At 44.2% G+C, this 21,404-nt stretch overlaps 1 protein-coding gene across 1 annotated transcript in view; it reads left to right on the top strand.

Annotated features, from left to right (window-relative positions):
- LOC149191476 (5'-3' exonuclease family protein) overlaps positions 1 to 21,404 on the top strand; it is a 407,948-nt gene that overhangs the window by 304,827 nt on the left and 81,717 nt on the right. The gene's annotated exons all lie outside the window — the stretch shown is intronic.

Here is a 21,404-nt window from a genome sequence, read left to right as displayed (position 1 = left end):
TACAAACACTCGCATGCTAACCTGAAGGGAGTGTCCAGGGGTTTGACTACAGTTGACCATCATCCGAAGTTTTTTGAAGTTGTTTGAAGTTTGAATCAAGTTGTCTTTGATATATTCTACCACTATAAATTGGTTTCTTAAATTGTTGGGTTGTATTGCTGATCATATTGTATTGGGTTCATTGTACTCTCTGTTGAACATTTTATGACAATCTAATAAAAGAAGAATTTCAAAGGGGTTTCCCCCTAGTGGTGTTTTTCCCTAGTCTTCAGCCAAATCTGGTGTCTCTTGTTGATGTGGTGATTGTCTTCTTTGTCATTGCATATATTGTTCTATCTTCAATTACTGTTGATAAATGGAAAGACTAATTGTATTTGAAGTTTGGAATTGGGCTAAAGTACTTGATACAACATAGAACAATTTGAAAGTTAAGAGTACCATGACATGTGGTTTGGATGATTCCCCCGATCCCCACTTCATTCCATTACTATATCATTTGCCACCTAGCACTTGAGGAATGTACCATAGACATGTCACCCCCTTTAAAGGTTGAAACGTCCTAATATGGTCCTTGATTAACCCCCCATTGAGCTTGGAGACATTTGTACATGCCAAAGCCCACTATGGAAGGGCATGCCACCATGAAGTGCCCCATTGATTCCATGAATTGTAAGGTCCTTTACTTGAATATTCTAATGATTTGTTATATTGGAGGGAAAGGGGATGCATTGGATCTTATGCAGGATTGAAAGTAGGTCTCCATTTTGGGCTTGGTCTCCCTATATGGGGTCCTAGCCCTCCAGAGGGCCACATTGGCACTTGCTGGTTGAGCGTTGAGAGCCATGGGCCTCCACCATAATAGAGACTACATGGATCCCCAACACCACTCATTGATTGCTCGTGTTCCACCTTTTCAAATGAGGATGATGCACCTGGTTTGCCATGCCCAGCTGACTCCACACTTACATCATACATTTGGCAGATGATTTGGGGTCCAGATGAGCACCACAGAGGACTAATGACATCATCCTAGCCCTTACGGATGGTTTACAGGCATTTTCGATCCACTTGGAGACCCATAAGGATGTCCTTGTGCCCGTCACAACCACTTGGGGGCACCATAGGGATTTGCTTGGACACAACGGGCCGACCCCCTGTGCACTATGTTTGAGGTCCATTGTCACATCATGGCACATTTTGTACTTCATTAGGCCTCCTCAAAGGCCCAAAGACTCACTTTATTGATCATTTGACCCTCTTGAGAGGCTTATTATTATGTTATTGAGCTATCTTGGTGGGCTTGTCACCAAGGAATGTTATTATTTCATTTTATTTTATTATTTGGGGTTCAGTTAGGCCAAATTAGGCAAATCAAACTCATTAGTGATTGTATAAATACAATTGATGTGATTCATTTTGATCATCATCACTTGGATTGGATTAGTATCTCTTATGAGATTTTCACACTTTTTGCTGGGATGAATTTTTGGAGCTTTTCTTGATGCACTATGATGTTTGGATTTCACTATTGTCTTTGGAGCTTCTCTAATGTGAAGTTGATAAATGGATATACTCTCTCTCTCATGTAAGTCACAATTTTGATGCTATTCTTATTATCTTACTAGTTAACTGCATGTATGTTGTTATCTTTATTCTTGTATGGGTTAAATGTAATGCTAAAATTTTCTGGGACCTTGAATAAGTGATTAAATGCATGCGTTGACCTTTGAGGGATTGGGTGAATGTTCTTAGAGGCACCTCTTAGGTTAAGAACCTCTAAACTTTATCTCCTTCGCAAATTTGAAGTATAAATATCTATTGATCTAGTTGCTGCCCTTAGAGAGGCTAACAAAGATCAACTAGGGCTCCTTAGCTCACAAACTTTCATGATCTATGTGTATCTTGACTCCATTAAGCCCAAGCAACAAGGCACTGATCCTCGTATCCCTTTGGTGGTCAAAATAACATTTCTTATCTCCATTTCTTCCAATTCTAGGCCTAACCCCAAAAGGTCTCCTAGGGAATCACACAAAATCATTTGTACCCATCCAAAACCCTTGAAAATGGGTCCACTACTGCGTTGTAGTTCACTCAAGAGGTCCTTCAGATTTCAAGCAATTCCGACAGTGGAATCCCGAAATATAGTGAGCCCTAGCAACAAGACCATTTCTTGCCCTAGGTTGGTTTTGGGTTAGTGACCTCATTCGGATCATTGCATCTAAATCTCAAAACAAAATTTGTCTTGTGATCCTCTTCTCTTCTTTAATTAGGTCAAGCCCCTCCTTGGTTGATCAATTACACTTCCTTGACCTAATTTTGGGTCCGCTTGGTCCTGTGTGGTCCCATAACTTTACAACTTCAGCTCCGCAAAGATCACATAAAGACCAAGTCTCCATAAAGATTTCTAGGCCTAGGAATCATCTTTACAAGATACATTCCCAAACCCTAACCTCGAGAATTCCCTTACCCCTTCTTAGAGAGCATATCACCTTGCTTTCCAAGCATGAAAGCCACACAATTGAGTCTCTCTTATGAATAGGCCTTGGGAATCACCCTTTATCCTCTCATTAACACATCCATCATTGTGATTCCTCTTATACTGGGTCTCGTCTCATTGGTGAAAGTCCATAAAGAGCAGGGAGTCTTAGTTGAGGTGATAGTGGGCTATCGCTCCATTGTTGCCCTTGACCTAGTAGTTACCATACAGGATCCCGTGCTAGTTTGAGCGATAACATTTTTGGCGCCGTTGTCGGGGACACGAGACATGTGGCTTGTTTCCCTTACGACATCATTGACATATCATTCTTGGCGACTCCATTGGAAGAACAAAGCCCTAGTTCTTCATTGAACTTCAAAGTTAATGCTTGTAGGGTGAAGCAAGCATCTATCAAGGAATTTTAATTCACCTTGGCGACTCCATTTTGATCCTAATATGCAAAATCATGAAAAATGGATTAGTGTCAAAGAAAAAATACCCTTGGCTCTCCATTTGCAAAAGTCAATGATCAATATCTTCAAGAACTACAAAAGAATGTGGACAAATATGCTGAGTTTTATGAAGATTTATTGGAAAACATGGATAAGGAATTCATGCTCAGGTTCCATAGGTCAACACAAAAACAACTCTACATAATGATGTGTGCTTATGAGAAGGATCCTAGTCATCTCTTTGACTTTGTTGGCCTAACCTGTGCTTTCAATATTCTGACTGACCTAATCAATGAAAAATATTATAATCAATCGCAAAGCCCCACACAATGTAGTCAATTGGATGATCAAGGTGACATTAAAGAAATTTCAAGTGTGAAGGATCATCATGAAAGTGAGGAATATACGAAAGAAGGGGATCTATCTAGAGAAGATCATGATAGCCATAATACCACAAAGGACCTTCAGGATGCACACCTAAGGATTGAGAATGTGCATGACATAAGTGAGAGCCTTGTTGAAGATCATAAGGATGAACATGATGAAATGGGGCTTACATTCAAGAAAGGCAGTTTGAAGATATGAGTATTATAGCTTAGTATGAAGATGACATTTCTCATTTCTTGTGCATTAATGAGGGAAAATGGGATGTGGGCAACCATCATTTTGACAATGACCCTATTTATGACATTAGCACGGAAAATGAGGTTGAAATTGATTCTCCTTTTATCCTAGGATCCCAATAGCATAGCTACATCACCCCCGAGCACGCACCTTGTCTTTTCTCACATTAGCACCATCATTGATGATCCTTTTTCCCTTCCTAGGTATGACGTTGAGGAATATCTATCCATAAGTTGTATCCCTCGTCCCACCTCGTACCCTCAGGATTTTGAATATGATCATCATGAGCAACCTACTTGTTGTGTCTCCCCTTGTCATTAGTCTCCCTTTCGTCCCAGTCATGACCCCATGGTGGTCATAAAACTTGACATTAATGATGGGGACCATAATGGGGATGATATCAATGTTGCATGAAGCGGGAGCGAAGCGGAAGCGTTTTTTGGAAGCGGGGACGCCGAAGCGTCATTTTCCAAAAATCTAGGAAGCGAAGCGTCCGCGGAAGCGTCTACTATATATATATATATTTTTTTTGCATTTATACTCAAAACAAACATCCCAAATACCAAATTAATTGTAGAAGACATGAAAACATGCATATTTTTGCATAAATCAAGATAGATATAACATCCATTGTACATTAATGATCTAGAATCTAGATTCTTCTCCTCTTGTCTAGCCTTTGCCTCTACCTCGATTGTCTAGGGATATTAGTCAACATTGCCCAATTTTGATCAAACTACCTAATTCAAGACTTAAAATATGGTAGAAAAAGCTTAACATGTTTGATCGATGATTTTGACTTGATTGAAAGGTAATTTTTTGCTAAGGGCGTGCCGCGTGACAAAGGAGTTCAACAATTAACACCACCAACACCAGGGTACATATAGGGCTTGGTGCTCTTGATTAAATGCTAATTGCATACCTTCATACTTGATATAATCTAATGAAATGCCACAATCCCATTGATCCTGAATACCTGAAAACTGTTAAGTCTGTTGAATTTTGAATAGGATATGAAATTCTATTTTCTCCATATGAAGTCCAATGAGGCTGGAACCACTCTCAAACATTCTGAGTCATTTCATGGTAATGTTAAAAATTTAAGTAAAAGGGTGAAAATGAAAAATAAAGGAGAATGTCACTTTTACTTTAAGAATTTAACATTACCATGAGGGAGCATTTGCTATATTTATATTTTTTTTTGCTTTCATTTGTCACCCTAACCCAAGGTGGACCCACCCCCAACAAGCAAACTCACCTAAAATTGAAAAAAAAATTGAAAAAAAAACGATTTTCTAAATGCTTTTCCGGAAGCTTTTCTGGAAGCGTACGGAAGCGTCTGGGAAGCGCCTGGAAAGCGTCTGGGAAGCGTCTGGGAAGCGCCGTACGAAGCGCGCTTCGGAGCTTTGGAAGCGCCAGCGCTTCCAAATTTCCAGGAAGCGTCTAAAAAAGCCGAAGCGGCGCTTCCGAATTTCGGAAGCGCGCTTCCGGCCAAGCTTCCTAGGCGCTTCCGTACGGGACGCGCTTCGGGGCTTGGAACCGGGGTGGGGCGCTTCGTGCAACACTGGATGATATGCTTGAGGTTGCTATCCGCCGAAGGTTTATGAGCTTAATTGTTGATATCTCTATATTTTGGTTGAAAGAAAGGATCCTGTGCCATGTGGTTTAAATTGCATCCCTTGTCTCCCTCTTTCCCCGTGATACACCATGCGTGCTCACTCCATTTTCCCATCTCCCGCCCTTGTGACCTTCCATGTTGTCATTCCTACCCCTGCTTTCGGATCTATTGCATGACTGAGCATAAGGGCAATTGCTTTCATATTGACTGGATGATATGTTGGTTACATTGGGTCTATGATTACACTTAGTATTTGGGTGATGTAACATGCATGTTAGGGTAGGATGCATTGCATGCTCATTTTTCTCATTAGAACTAACATCATATGATATTTTCATGATAGATTAGATGCATTTAGATTAAATTTGCATTTTACTTTCTTGTTGATTTTTATGGCCTAATACTAAGCATGGGTGATCATAAGACACCACAAAAACATGTTGCCCCGTGTACTTGGTCTTTGATATGTATAGGTAACAAGTCTATGGTACCAAGAGATTGATGGTGTTCTCATGACCTCCCATTTGAGTAGCTTCATCCACCTCTTCGAGAACTCATGTCCCAGTTTGTAATGTTCCTAATTAGGAAAAACAGTGATATGAAAAGCAAACAACACATGTAACACAAAATTTAAAACATTCAGTGAACACCCATGTAAACTCCAGAGATGACAACTAGCTGAGCCATTTTATTAAGTAATTGGATCAATAGTACAATAGTGTGGAAGGAGTGCACCTGGGCTTGCCTCAAGGCAAGCTTGAAAAAACCCAGGTGATAAAATAGAAAGCCCAGATGATAGAGTAAGTTGCTCCAATGATGCCCTTGCTCTGCTCAAGAAAATTGCACTCTCTATTGGAAAGAAACTGTTTAAAACACTTTCAGTGCTCAGAAAATTCTATAAAATTAAATCAGTGCTCCTCACAAATAACCCACCAAAATCCGAAAAGGGTTTGGTCTAGTTTTGACCCCCAAAATTCGGCTCCAAATACCACATCCTCCTCCAACAGTTGGGAAGTATGACCTTCCTGCAAATTCCCTCCAATCACTCCCAAAATGTTGAGTTATGCTGCCCTTAAGTTCTCCTTATTTCTCTCGACAAAACCCAGCTCCAAAACTCGTCCCACAAACTCCCATGCAAGGTTACTTGGGAGCAGGAGCAGGAGCGACATTTTCAGAAGCTCCTGGTTTGGGAGTGATTTTTTTATATAATATATATATTTTTTATATTTTGATGCATATATGTCAACAAAAACATGTAGAATGATGAATTAGATATAAAAAACATAAAAAACATAGATTGAACCATATAACAACAATCATCTAGAAGTTATAATCTTCATCAACCACGTCCACAAGTTAGTAACATAGTAACATAGAACATATTGAGTCTCATGATTCATCAATCTTAAAGTTTCAAGCTTATAAAATTCAATATATAACATTTATCATCATTCATCACCAAAGTTGTACTTGTAAGCTAAGTGTAACCATTACAACAAATAATATCTAACATGAAATGAAATGAAACAACTTTCAACTTTCACGAAGCATCATATTCATAATTCATTACTAATGAGTTACAATTGCCAACTTCAAACTTAAATTGTCATATATTGTTGAAAAAAAGTATCATAATAAATATGAAAGAGTCGATAGTTATAAAAACTACTAGAAACTAGAAAAGACAAGTAAAACTATTATGTATTGCTAATGCTTTGGCCTCTTGCCGCCACAAGAAATGTCTAATTTTTTAGTCTTGTTGGAAAATCAGGACCTTTGTCATTAATATCACCCTCTAAGCATTAATATCTAGAGGTATCTTTGTCATTACCTCTAGATCTGTATAGGGATATTTGTCATTAATATCACCCTCTAAGCATTAACGTAAGATAGAAAAAGCATAGCATGTCAAGTCAAGATTTTGTTTGAGTGATGTGTACATTTTTAGGTGGGTCATGATAGAGGAGTTCGACAACCAATGTCACAAACATCAAGGTACATAGAGAGATTGGTTCTCTTGATTAAATACGAGTTCCAGATCCTAATACATGACAAAATCCAATGGAAAATTGCAATCCCCCCAATCCTGAAATCCTGAAAAACTGATAATCCTGCTGGATTTTGAATGAGATCTAAAATTCTACTTTCTTGGTATAAAATCCAATGAGGTCGGAACCACTCTCAAACATCTTGAGTCATTTCATGGTAATGTTAAAAATTTAAGTAAAAGGGTGAAAATGAAGATTAAGGAGAATGCCACTTTTACTTTAAGAATTAAACATTGCCATGAATCACATATCAATACTAGGGCCATAGGATTGATCATTGGGTTGCCCCACTCAAAAATTATTTGTTTCTTTGTAAAACAATTGCATTTGGAATGTCACAACATTTTTTTTTGCAAAAAAGACTAAACGCTCCCGAAAAACAAGGGAGCGTTTTTTTTGCAGGGAGCATGCTCCCGAAATCGTTCCCTCCTTGGGAGCAATTTCGGGAGCGTGCTCCCGAATAGCTCTCAAAGTGCTTCGGACCGGAGCGCAAATTCGGGGCAGGGACGTGGGGCGGGGGACTCTCCCCTGCAACCCTGCTCCCATGTGTACCCAGTGAGTAGCTTTTGTGCTGGCCTAGGAAGCTCTAATTTGTGCTTCCTTCAAGCAACAATCTCCTGCTCTCAAACTGCTCCGAAAGTCTGATATCCCACTGAAGCTCCTATGCCAAAATTCTTTCAGCAATTGCTACTTGGAAGACCACCGAAATGACTCAAGCATATTCTCTCATGCGTCCTCCTGGAATACGCACTAGATGAGTGAGTGGTTGATTATCCTGCTCTGAATTCCTCCAACTGCTTTGCAAAGTGGTATGATTTGACCTCCCTATGGTGGCACTCGAGTCCCCCGAAGAAAGGGTGAGTTCTCCGCTTGGAAAACTTGGTGTTGAACAACCAAGTGACCCGGCGAAGCAGCTCGAGCAACAAGAGTAAGTTCAATTGGAAAAAGACCCCAAATGAGGCTGAGCTTCTCCTATTCATAATTTGTGAGCTTCTCTTTCCCACGTGGGCCCCTCCAACTAGCTCTTCAACCTCCCTTCCTTGGTTATTCGAATTTTTCCCTTGGCAAGTGCGTTTTTCCTTTTGTGTGTGGTCCCCACGCTCTGCTAACAAAATATTTCGACCTCCCTTTTTCTCCTAAGTCTTTCTCCCAAAATTTTGTGGGTCCCATGGTCACCAAAAATGTCAAAATTGTAGAAAAATAAACTTGAGACAAATTAATTTAGGAAGGGACATTACAATCCTCCCCTCCTAAATGTTGCTTGTCCCCAAGCAAATTCAGTGTTGGATGTTGAAGTATGTGTTCACCTTCCAAAGTGGCATCCTCATCCAGTAAGCTCCTCCAACGTACTAAGTACTCCCTGATAGTTCTGCTCCTCAGCTTCCTCTCCCTAGTCTTCGAAATGGCTTCTGGTTCCAGAACCATATGCCCCTCATCATCAAGTGGAGGAAACTCCGTAGCTGTTGTCCCCTGTTGCGCCAACACCTTCTTGAGGCATGTGACATGAAAGACGTTGTGAATCTTGCTCCCCGGTGGAAGCTCCAGCTCATAGGCCACCTCCCAACACTCCTAGTCACCCTGTACGACCCACAGAAATGTGGTTGTAGCTTCTCGACCTCCTTCTGCTTCAATGTAGACTGGCGATATAGTTATATCCATAGAAAGACGAAGTCCCCATCCTCAAACTTCCTCTCAATCCTGTGCCTATCCACATACATCCGCTGATTCTGGGCTGTCAATAAGTTATCCTTGATAGCCTTGAGGATATCTTGGCTCTCTTGGATCCAATCTTTGGCCTTTGGGGCCCGATTGTCTCCAAAAACAATGTCTGCAAAAGACAAAGCATCATAGCCATACAAGGCACGGAAAGGTGACATACTGATTGACATGTGATGGGTGGTGTTGTAGCAGTACTCGCGCAAATGTAACCACCAAATCCATGCTGTCTGCTGCCCAGTCAGATAGTTCCGAAGATATCCCTCCAACGATTTATTGACCCTCTCAGTTTGATCATCGGTCTATGAATGGTAACTTGTGCTGGGGTGAGTTCAGTACCCACTAATCTGAAAATATCCTGCCAAGATGCCCGCATGAACCCACTGTCTCTGTCATTTACTATGGTGTTTGTTGATTTGGGGTAGCATCGGATGTGATCTAGCCACGAAATTTGGTGGAGAGGTTGGGGCACATGAGATCTCCAATACCCAGAAAGGGTTTGGGCAGATTCTAAACAGTTTGGGAGATGTTAAAATAATTAATATTTTTAATGGGGTCCTATTAATGTGGATTAATATAAAACTGTGTTAGAATGGTCCAAAAGACATGGATCAAGCCAGATCTAATCTTAGCCATTGATTAGGGACTTAATCTCGGTCGTTGATATGTCAACAAGAAAAGTATAAGAGGAGGCTCGAGGGTCACTTGGAGAGTACACTAGATGATCAGTCATTCTATTCTCTAGAGCAAGGTTTGTTAAGAGAGATAGAATCAGTGATCGGAGTTGCAGTTGAGGGGCAGTGAGTACAGAGAGACAGAGAGGCAGAGATAGTGTTGGGAGATCAACGCAGGAGCCAGAGAGTGACGCAGTAGCAGCCAGGGCTCACGCAAAGGCAGCCAAGAGCTGCGCAGTGCTTCAGAGAGGCCAGCGTAGCTGACGCAGAGGGCCAGAAGGCTGACGCGGGGCCTCTTGAGGCTGACGCAGGCCTATTTAGGGTGACGTAGGGCTAGCGCTGGGCAGAGAGACACTAACGCAGTCTAGAGAGGCAGACGCTGGGGTTTCTGGGGCAAATTGGAGCTGAGGAGTTGCTGGAGGGTTTATCCGGGGTTTCAGCTAAGACATTTGTCTCAGACTGAGAGGTACTACTGCCAAGGGAATTCTCTGTTGGGTAAGCCAGATTTGGCACCCAAATTGTACTCAGAAACTACTTAATAAGAAAACCCTCAGATAGCTACACCGGTTTTCCCGCATTGGGTTTTTCCAAGGATACTGGTCCAAAAATAACGGTGTCATTTTGTGTGCTTGTTTCTGTTTCCTTTAGCTGATGATCTATAAAATGTTGAACATGCACTAGTGTTTATTTTCAGTATTTACATTGTAAATAACTTGTTAAGTAACAGAACAAGTAGGTAGGAATAAATTAGTAAAGTGCATGGAGGTAACTGGTAGACTTAGAAACTTCAACATGGTATCAGAGCGTGGTTGCAAATCACAGGAGAACTAAGGACATCAGCCGAGCGGAGCAATAGCAACAGAAAACAAATGTCCCGAGTGACAAAAGCGGTTCCTAGCAGAGCAACAACAAGGGAAGGGTGACGCAGTCCCTACATCATCAAGGGTGAGATAGGAAGAGGCAGTGCAAATGCCAACGGAGGCAAAGGGAGGCTCACGCAGAGGGCCAGAGGGCTGTGACGCCGCTGGCTAAGGAGGCCGAGTTGCTGGTGCCGGGATTGCGTAGAGCCTAGGAGCTCTCACCTTCAGGTTGCTGGGGTTTAGGAGGCTGTGGGAAAGTTGCAGAGTGGAGCTGGTGGGGTACTGTAGTCAGAACAGTACCTGACAGGGCTAGGCCAAGGAGGAGGGAGTTGTTACCAAGCGTTTCTAGCCAAGAAATTCGGATCAGTGGTGTGGTTGCACAGACAATCAGAGTAGGGGGCATCTCAACACCGATAGAAGGATTTCCAGGAGGGAAATCAAGACAAAGAGGGAGTCACATCGAGAACTTCCAGGAGGGAAGTAGAAGAGTAGCATGGCACTACACAGAGTAAGAGACCAGGACAGACTGGACGGAGCCTCAAACTTCACAGTCTAGAAGGCCAAAATCTTATCCGTACTTGATAGAAATCATGTCAAGCACTTCGCCTTGAGGACGATAGCTATCCCAGTCGACCTAGCCAAGAATGACAAGTACGAGGAGGCAATGGCAAGGGCCAAGAGCATCATCCTTGACGGGGTCAAGGACCATGTAATACCACACATTGCCGAGAAGGAAACGACAAATGAGATGTGGGAGGCCCTAAAGAAATTGTACCAGCATACTTCTGTGCAGAGAAGGATGCTACTAGAAAATCAGATGAGGTCGTATCAGATGAAGAAGGGAGAACCTATTGACACCTTCATCGGAGGACTGAATGAGATCCGAGGTAAGTTGACTTCCATAGGAGCCATGTTGGATCAAGAATTGATGGTGAGGACAACCCTAAGTGCAGTCTCAGAAGATTGGGAGGTATTTGTCCAGAGTATACTGGGCAGAGGGACACTCCCACCTTGGGATGAGATGTGGGCGGCTCTTCACCAAGAAGAGATCAGACGACAGACAAAGGCGGGAAGCAACAGTAAGGGGATTAGAGTCAAAAAGGAGGAAGAGAAAGATGTTGCCCTAGCATCCTGAGGGAAAGCAAGAAAAGCGGAAGAAGAAGGATCTCTCCAAGATCAAGTGCTTCCACTGTGGGGAGCTGGGTCATTATGCGACCTAGTGTCCAAGGAAGAAGAGTAAGGGAGAGTCTTCCGAGACTAAGGCAGCGCCAACAAGGGTAGAGAAAGGAAGTGGAGACAGACGATGACTATGCCACAAGTACGCACGCACCAATTGAGCGGAAGTGTGGAGACATTGAGCTGTAGTCAGGCAGAGTACAGGTGATGAGGGGTAGGATCCTCGAGGTACCCAGCCTCTTGGATTAGACCTTGCTATGGGAGCCCTGAAGAGGAGTAGCAGGACTAGTTGATGTGGGTAGAGATGGATGCGGATGGAGTAGCAAAGAGAGCTACAGTGCAGGATTCCCATGACAGCGCGAGGCTAGTAGGTTGCAACATTGCGAGAGGCACGAGAGTGTTGCACCAGTGCAAGGTGGCACAGAGAGGTGTGCAACGGTGTGAGATGCAGGGAGTTGTTGCAGCAACGTAGAGGTCAGACAGGGAGCACTTGTCAACGATAGAGGGAGCTTCAACATTAGGAGGGTCTCTAGCTCAACAGAGAGGTTAGAATTGGGAGATCAGTTACTTCTCAGTAACTGAGTTGCAGTGCAGCAGTGGACAACACGATGCAACATGATGAGAGGAGATGCAGTGCAGATGCAACAGTGGCAGTGGCAAAGCCATGGGCAACAACACGTATGCAGAGGGAGTTGCAGTATATATGCTGCAATGGCAGTGGCAGAGCCATGGGTAGCAGTACAGGATGTAGTAGTGCAAAGGATGATGGGCAGCAGCTCTAGCATCAGCACAAGGACCGATGCCGGATGATCAGGGTGATACTCAGTAAGGAGTATTACTAGAGCACACTCCTTGCTAAGAGGGAGTGTTGATTTGGGGTAGCATCGGATGTGCTCTAGCCACGAAATTTGGTGGAGAGGTTGGGGCATATGAGATCTCCAATACATAGAAAGGGTTTGGGCAGATTCTAAACAGTTTGGGAGATATTAAAATAATTAATATTTTTAATGGAGTCCGTAAGTCTAAACTTAGGGAAGTTAAAATATTAATGTGGATTAATATAAAACTGTGTTAGAATGGTCCAAAAGACATGGATCAAGCCAGATATAATCTTAGCCGTTGATTAGGGACTTAATCTCGGCCGTTGATATGTCAACGAAAAAAGTATAAAAGGAGGCTTGAGGGTCACTTGGAGAGTACACTAGATGATTAGTGATTCTATTCTCTAGAGCGGGGTTTGCTAACGGAGATAGAATCAGTGATCGGAGTTGCAGCTAAGGGGCAGTGAGTACAGAGAGACAGAGAGGCAGAGATAGTGCCGGGAGATCAGCGTAGGAGCTAGAGAGAGTGACGCAGTAGCAGCTAGGGCTCACGCAGAGGCAGCCAGGAGCTGCGCAGTGCTTCAGAGAGGCCAGCATAGCTGACGTAGAGGGCCAGGAGGCTGACGCAAGGCCTCTTGAGGTTGACGTAGGGCCTCCTGAGGCTGATGCAGGCCTATTCAGGGTGACACAGGGCTAACGTTGGGCAGAGAGAGGCTGATGCAGTCCAGAGAGGCAGACGCTGGGGTTTTTGGGGCAGATTGGAGCTGAGGAGCTGCTAGAGGGTTTATCCGGGGTTTCAGCCGAGACATCTATCTCAGACTGAGAGGTACTACTGTGAAGGGCATTCTCTGTTGGGTAAGCCGGATTTGGCACCCAGATTGTACTCTGAAACTGCTTAATAAGAAAACCCTCAGATAGCTGCACCGGTTTTCCCGCATTGGGTTTTTTCGGGGACATTGGTCCAAAAATAACGGTGTCATTTTGTGTGCTTGTTTTTGTTTCCTTCAGTTGATGATTTGTAATATGTTGAGCATGCACTAGTGTTTATTTTTAGTATTTACATTGTAAATAACTTGTTAAGTAATAGAACAAGTAGGTAGGAATAAATCAGTAAAGTGCATGGAGGGTTTCTAATTGGTAGACTTAGAAACTTCAACAGTGTTAGGAAGTCCATGCAAGTGAAAGACCTCCCTGAAGAACAACTTGGCCACCTGTGACACTGAATACCATGTCAGAATGGCAAAGAAGTGAGCATGTTTAGTCAACCGATCCACCACCACATAAATAGAATCTCTGCCCTGCAACATAGGGAGCCTTGTGATAAAGTCCATGGAGTTATTCTCCCGTTTCCCCTCAGGAATTGGAAGTGGCTGCAACAACCTAGCTGATGGGTCAACTCCCCCTTTTTCCTTTGGCAAGTCTCACACTCCTGCACATATCTCAATACGTCCCCCTTGAGGCCTTTCCATGTGAAATGCTCTCTAACCGTCATATATGTCTTCCGGAACCCTTGGTTCCCTGATAGTGGAGAGTCATGAGCTGCATGGAGAATCCTTTCTTCAACTGTGAACCTGACACCAAGAATATGCACCCCTTGTAGTAAATTACCTCAACCATCACCCTATAACACTCATCAGTGTGAATACCTTCCAAAAACTCACATGCTCGCCGGTCCTTGAAGTACTCCACCAACAACTACGCCTTCCAATCATGGCAGATGCTCATGAGTGAAAGTGTCACGAGCCTCTTGGATAATGCATTTGCTACTATATTGTGCTTGCCCTTGACATACTCAATATCAAAGTGGTAGGCTTGCACATTGTTGACCCACCTCTATGGCCTGTCATTGAGTCCCTGCTGCCTCATAAAATGGCAAAGATTATTATGGTCAGTCTTCATTGAAATCTGTTGCCCACCAGATATTGCTAGAATTTTGCCAATGCATCCATGATGTGGCTAGCATCTCCTTGTCGTAAATAGAATACGAACTCTCATGCGGAAGAGTTTTTGGATCTCAGAAGCGATGGGGTGTCCATCCTGAGGCAATACTGCGCCACACCCTCTCTCGATGCATCACACTCTAATGTGAATGACTGTGTGAAATCCAGAAGTGCAAAAACTGGGCAACTACTCATTACTCCTTGAGGTGATTAAATGCCAACTGTGCTCTGTCCGTCCATGCAAAATCCCCTTTCTTCATCAGATTTGTGAGGGGAGCCACTAGCTGTGAGAAGCCCTTTACGAACTTCCTGTAGTAGGTGCATATGCCTATGAATCCCCTCAACTCGGTCACATTTCGGGGCTTAGGACAATCCCAGATGGCCCCGATCTTCTCCTCATGCACCCTTACTACATCTGCGCCAATGATATGTCCCAGGTAGAGCATCTTTGTCAGCTCAAACTCACACTAGGACAACTTGGCGTAAAATTGTTTCTCCTCTAAGATACGCAACACCATCTCCAAGTGCTGCAAATGCTCCTCCCATGTCTCGCTGTAAATCAAGATATCATCGAAGAACACCAATACAAACTTCCGCAACTGCCCACGAAATACATGATTCATGCATGACTGAAAGGTGGCAGGTGCATTGGTCAACCCAAAGGGCATGACCAAAAACTCAAAATGCCCATAGTGGCACTTGAAAGTTGTCTTGGGGATGTCCTGATCCCTCACCCTGATCTGGTGGTACCCTGAGCGCAAATCTATCTTAGAGAAGTACTTGGCTCCTCTAAGCTCATCCATCAACTCATCAATGCGCGAGATTGGGTATTGGTTCTTCAAGGTCTTCTTATTGAGCGCCCTGTAATCAATGCACATGCGCAAAGTCCCATCCTTCTTCACCAGAACAACTGATGAAGCGAAGGGACTAGAACTCGGCCTAATGTGCCCCAACGCCAGCAACTCCTTGATGACCCGCTCAATCTTGTCCTTGTAGGGCTTGGGATGCTTATAAGGAGTGGTGATAACTGCCTGCACCCAAGGCTCCAACTCGATGGTGTGCTTAAGACCCCTGTCAGGTGGCTGACCTGGTGGTATGTCCCCAAACACTACCGAGTATCTATCCAAGATGGCCTGTATCTCTGTGTGAGGTGGCTTGGGTTGTCCCCCAACCTCTGAAATCCTCATCTCCATTGCCCATGCTATGTCCCCATGCCTCAAGTTAGCCTCCATCCTGTGCGGTGAAACTGTTAGTGGAGGATACAAATGCATGCCCCACAGAACTACCAACTTGCCATTTGGCCCATGTGAACTCCATCTCCAGTTTCCTCAATCAGTGTTGACCCAGCCAAGGGAGTAGAGCCACTGGACACCCATAACCACGTTGGTGTCCAACACATCCACAACAAAGAAATGATCTATCACTCGGTAGTTCCACATGGTCAATGTCAAAGCGGGCCATATCGGGTGCACTGCATAGTTCTGTCCCCTGACATCAGAACTGAGAACCCCTCGAACTCCTCTGTAGTTATGCCCCACCTCTGAACCATCTAGGCATCAACGAAATTGTGGGCGGCCTTGTTACCTACCATTTTGTGGGAAATATCCCTAGGAGGTTTTTTTTCCCAAGATGGTCCTCAGCCGGAAGCCAGTAGCCCCTTGCAGCCCTAAGCTAGCTCATTGTGCCATTTCCCCGCCCCTTGAGCGAATCATGTGGTCCCTCGCCCATCTGCTATGATCGTATGTTTGAAGGTGGGCCTCTCGAACCTAAAGGTATGCCTTGTCATTTGGAAATTGAGTATTGTAGTTTTGTAATGTTCCAAACTTAAATAAATAGTGATATGCAAAACAAAATCGATTTGTGACAGGAAATTAAAACAATCAACAAATGCTCATTAAAACTCCAAAAGTGAGAACCAACTGAGCCATTTTATTAATGAAATGGAGTAAGTACAATAATATGTAGAAATGCACCTGGGCTTGCCTCAAGGGCAAGCTTGACAGGACCCAGGTGATAAAACAATAATCTTGAAGCTAGAAATGACTGCTCCTCTAATGCTCTGCGCTGTCCCTAGAAACTACACTGCTCGCTGGAAAGGAACTGCAAGAAACCCCGTCTCCGGTGCTCAAAAAATGTTGAAACTTTATATCCAGGATCCTTGTCAAAAACCCAGAAAAACCCAGAAAGGGTTTGGCCTATCTCCAAGCCAAAGTCAACCCATAAAATGGTGCAAATTCCCCAGCTACTAGCAATTCGCCCTGTTATAAGAATGAGGATTTCATACCCGAATATCACCCAGAAAATTCTGAAATTTTAACCACAAACTCCTCTCACAAAACCCAGAAAAACCCAGAAATGGTTTGGTTGGATTTTGACCTTCCAAAATCAACCCCCAAAGGCCCTACGCCCTCCAAAACTACTGAAGCACACTGTCTGCCAATACACCAACAAAATCCTCCTCAAACACTCTGGAAAAGTAGCAATCACCTCCACTAATGCTTTCCTTATCTCTCCCGACAAGGATCAGCCTCAATGGTTGAGTCTCCACCTCCCACGTGAGCACAAAATGTTGCCTCTGCGCTGGCCCAGGAAGTGCGAAAGTCACACTGAATGGGAGCACTCTCCTCTAGCTCCAAAACTCTCCAAAATGGCAGCAAAACTCCTATGCCTCCTCTTCGGAAATTCTCCCGACCAAAACTCCTCCATAAGATGCCACAAACAAACTCGGCCTCCCTCCACTGCGTCCTCCAGAAATATGCACCACCTGGAGATGGATGCAACTGCTGGAAACCACAATGAAATCCTCCTACGGAAGAATGAAGATAAACCTCTCTAGGGTGGCACTTGAAGTCCCCTGAAGAAAGGGTGAGCTCTTCGCTTGAAGAACTCTTGCTAAACAACAAGTGACTTGGCTAAGCAGCTTGAGCAACCAAAGAGAAATTTGATATGCCAAAGATGATGAAATGAGGAGAGCTGCCTTCCTTATATAGATTTTGTGGAGCACTTTTCCCTCCAATTTTTCCCTCTATCATGGGTCCTCACTTAACCATCGAATTTTCCCCTCCAAGCAATTCGAACTAGGGAGTGCGTATTCCCTAGTGTGGGTGGCCCCCACGTAGAACTTAACCACAACAAAATAACTTCTCCTAAGTCTAATCTCCTAATAAAATCAAATGGGCCCCACTATCTCCAAAATTGGCCCCAAAATGCAATAATTAGTCTTGTTCCAAATTAATTTAGGAAGGGACATGACAATCCTCCCCTCCCAAATGTTGCTTGTCCCCAAGCAACTTCAGTGCTCGATGCTCAAGTATGTGCTCGCCCTCCCAAGTAGCATCCTCATCCAACAAGCTCCTCCAATGCACCAAAAATTGCTTGTCCTCAAGCAGTTCCTGAATAGCACCCTCTCTGACAGTGGATCCTCACTATCGCTGCAAATTTCACCAGGGTCCCGAATATGCCATTTAGAGTCCCAAATATGCCATTGGATTGTCCCTGATCACTGTATTATCCTATAGAGGAGTCCCTCGATTCCAATATCCCAAGCCAACTTGATCAACGTGGATCACCCCTTCCTCCACTCACTATCGTTCCAGATAGGGGCATTAGAACCCCTCTGTCTACTGCCAATAAGTAGAGCATCCTGACGATTTAAAACTCTATCCAAATCCTCATGAAGCTACCCTACCAAATAGTCCACCCCAAGTACTCTGATTGTGGGTCCCTTAAAATACAACTCAATCCCCATGCAAATGAAGCCTCTCCTACATGAGCTCCTCCTGAAATCCTCTTGCTGGCCATCTGTCCATGCTGATGAAGTCTCCCACTCCTTCAACGAATCACGGAAACCCGGTGGAAAATTTGGATGACCCTCTCCTTTAGAGACCAACTCATCCCTATGGGTCGCTGAACTGCTAAGTACTGTGATGCTAGGCCCCCTTGCCCAGCATAGCAAGAAACTATCCTGTTGACCCTGTGACACTCTGGTCATCACTAATTTTCTAGCACGCTCGTACCATAACCTCCTCTCGCATAACTCTCGGCCATAATCTATGTGATGATCGAGGTTAGGCCCAACCTGCCAAAGCGCCTCAATAGTGCCAGCGCCTATTTCCCCATCACTGCCCCAATCCTGAGCAACAATCTACCTCGCCCTATGGTGAGGGATTTGGTGACTCCCCATGTGTCTACCTGTGAATGAATCAGTTTGCTTGTTATTCTGACCAGGCTCATTGAGGAGTGGAGTATCCCATCAATCCACTAGATCCCTGGATCCCATAACCATACTAGAGGTCCACAACCCCAAATCTTCTTTGCCTGCTGCTGTGTTATGCTGCTAGTTGTTGGGACCCCTCTATGCCCCGTCTCTGTCTCCTGTAGGTATCCAATAGGTAGACACCGAGCATCAAGAACCTGTGCCGGAAATATCCAGCTACTCTGTGCCTGCCAAATCACAGCTCAAGATCTACTATCCCAACTCCTGATGATGTGCCCGGGTACTGCTAGAATCCTAGGCATCATCCTGCCAACAAGGACTACCGTCCTTCGCATCTCATGCTTACCTAACGCCTCGAGCTGTCCAACTGAAAAAGCACCATGTAATTCCCTCTTGATCACCCCCCAAGTGTGAGCCTAGGGTTGGAAGTTTGGAACATATGTTACCTCGACAATCAACCATGCAATCCCTAAGCCTGTATTCGTCAACTCGTGCACCTACCAAGTGTCTCAATTAGAGAGTCTCCCCTCGACTTATGACACGAGGTGTCTCATCCAACTGCCTAGGGTGAGCATCCCAAGCCCTGTTGCCTGAGTGGAGAGTGTTAACGGGCAACAAACAAACACTTTGCAACTATAAACAACACCGGAGGAGGATGGGTATTATCAAGAGTCTGCTGGAATGCAATGCTCAAGAGTAATCCTACGGACGACCCCCTCCTTTTCTCAAATTTGCTAATAACCCCCTTGAAGCCCTGTCTCCACTAAACATGGTGTCCCCAGATGCTCAACAGTGTCCTCATCAATCCTAGGTGGACTGCATCCAATGGTACACGTAGGGCCCCTATCCATAAGTCTCCTGGGAGGCAACGCTCCAAGTGCCCATTGCGTTGTGTCATCTGCCACTGCATACCACCCAGTATGGCTGCACTCCTCGACATGCCACCTTACACCGCAATTTGTCCTCGTACACCATTGGATACTCCCAGCTAAGGCTATACCATCCTGTGTCCCACATGTGCCACTGCACCTGTCACTCCTTACATGTACTTAATGCGACGTGAGGCACTCCCACTCCACAATGTAGTCTTACATACTACGACACACCCCCATGCGTCTCCATGCCCATCTGTAGAGCATTGCTCCACACTAGATGCTACTACCCATCCCTGGATGTGATGGCCTAAAGCTGTGTCCATATGTGTCGACTTGCACCTGACCTGTATCATCACCTCCACCATCGCATCACTATGCTCTCCGATGAGGGGATCTCCCCTCCAAATCCTCCTTGAGGGACCCAAGAAGTGAATCTCCCTAGGTACCAGTAACAATGCCACCACTTCTCTGCTCCTCCATGTCCTCCATGCCCCACACAAATGTGAAGAATCCCCAGCTCCATACAAGGCACTGTCAGGTGGCCTATCGGTGCCACCTCCTCTGACAAACTCCCGCTAGAGTATGATGATCGTCGTGTGATCCCATGCACAACTGTCATACCAAGACAACCCAAGGAGTCTGCCCACAAACTGGTTGGTTGCTGGTACTGGCCAAAACTCCCCTAGCGAATGTGTGTGCTCAACCGCTAGGCCAACTACACCACCACGGTTGCAGTCAACCGGTATATCTAGGGAATGATAGGTAGTCCCACTTGGATCCCAATGCTAGTCTGGGCTTCCGTTATTAATGCATGAAAGCTCCTACTGAGCTTCATGCCAGTGCACTACCATATCCATAACCCCCTGCACGGGGTACCAATTCAGAATCTCTTGCCATCCAACCCCAAGAGAGGGATTGAATATACGAACTCTCATACGTAGAACAAACTCTCCATCCGATGAATGCTGTTGTGAAAATTTCTAACACGAAATTCGACTGTAGTAACTGATTTATTTCTCCTACACAATAAGTTATTCACAAAACCCTTCAGTAAACATTGAAATAAATTCTACTGCAGTTATCACATAATAGCATAGAGAAAAGGAACAAGGATATACAAGCACAAGAATCAATCACATCAACACAGTTATTTTTAGACAATTGTCCCCGAAAAAACTTAATTCGGGAAAACCGATGCAACAGATGAGGGTTTATATATTACTCTTCAACAACAATCTCTTTACAAGGAACGACTCTACAGAGTATTGAGATACTTTTGAGAGAAAACACCTGAGACAATTTTCGTTCTCTCCCGAAGAAGTTCTAAGTTCTAACTCCTTGGAGACCCTCTATCCTCCTGTATGCCACTTCTACGTTAGCCTGCATCTCCAGTTGCGTTGTCTCACTAACCTTCTCTCTGCGCTGTCTCTCATATGCTCCGCGTCACCTCTTCCTCAGTCCTTGACTGATGCTAATACCCTCCTCTTCCTTCACCTTGCAACTCTCCCTCTGAATCGAACTCCTTTGCCTTGAGAATTGATTTCCCTCGGGTTATTGAGTATTTGCTATTGATTTTGGGTAGCATTGGATGTGCTCTCACCTTGAAAATTGGTGGAGAGGCTAAGGCACATGAGATCTCCAAGACCTAGAAATTGTTGGGAGAAATTCCACCCGGATGAGGAGTTATTAAAATAGTTAATATTTTTAATGGGTTCTTAAGTCTAAACTTAGGAAAATAAAAATATTAATGTGTATTAATAAAATATGGGTGAGAAAGTTCTAAGTGATGAGGATCAAGTTAGTTCTAATCTTAGCCGTTGATTGGGACTTAATCTCGGCCGTTGATTCGTCAACAGGAAAATAAGAGGAGTCTTGAGAGTTAGTTGGAGATACACCAAGTGATCAAGA

Source organism: Pinus tabuliformis, chromosome 2_2 (assembly GCF_031772625.1).
Source record: "Pinus tabuliformis cultivar Carrire ecotype Pingquan chromosome 2_2, CPIR1, whole genome shotgun sequence".
Classification (NCBI taxonomy): domain Eukaryota; kingdom Viridiplantae; phylum Streptophyta; class Pinopsida; order Pinales; family Pinaceae; genus Pinus; species Pinus tabuliformis.
The sequence above is the reverse complement of the archived record's forward strand: the minus strand, read 5'-3'. Positions and strand labels throughout refer to the sequence as shown.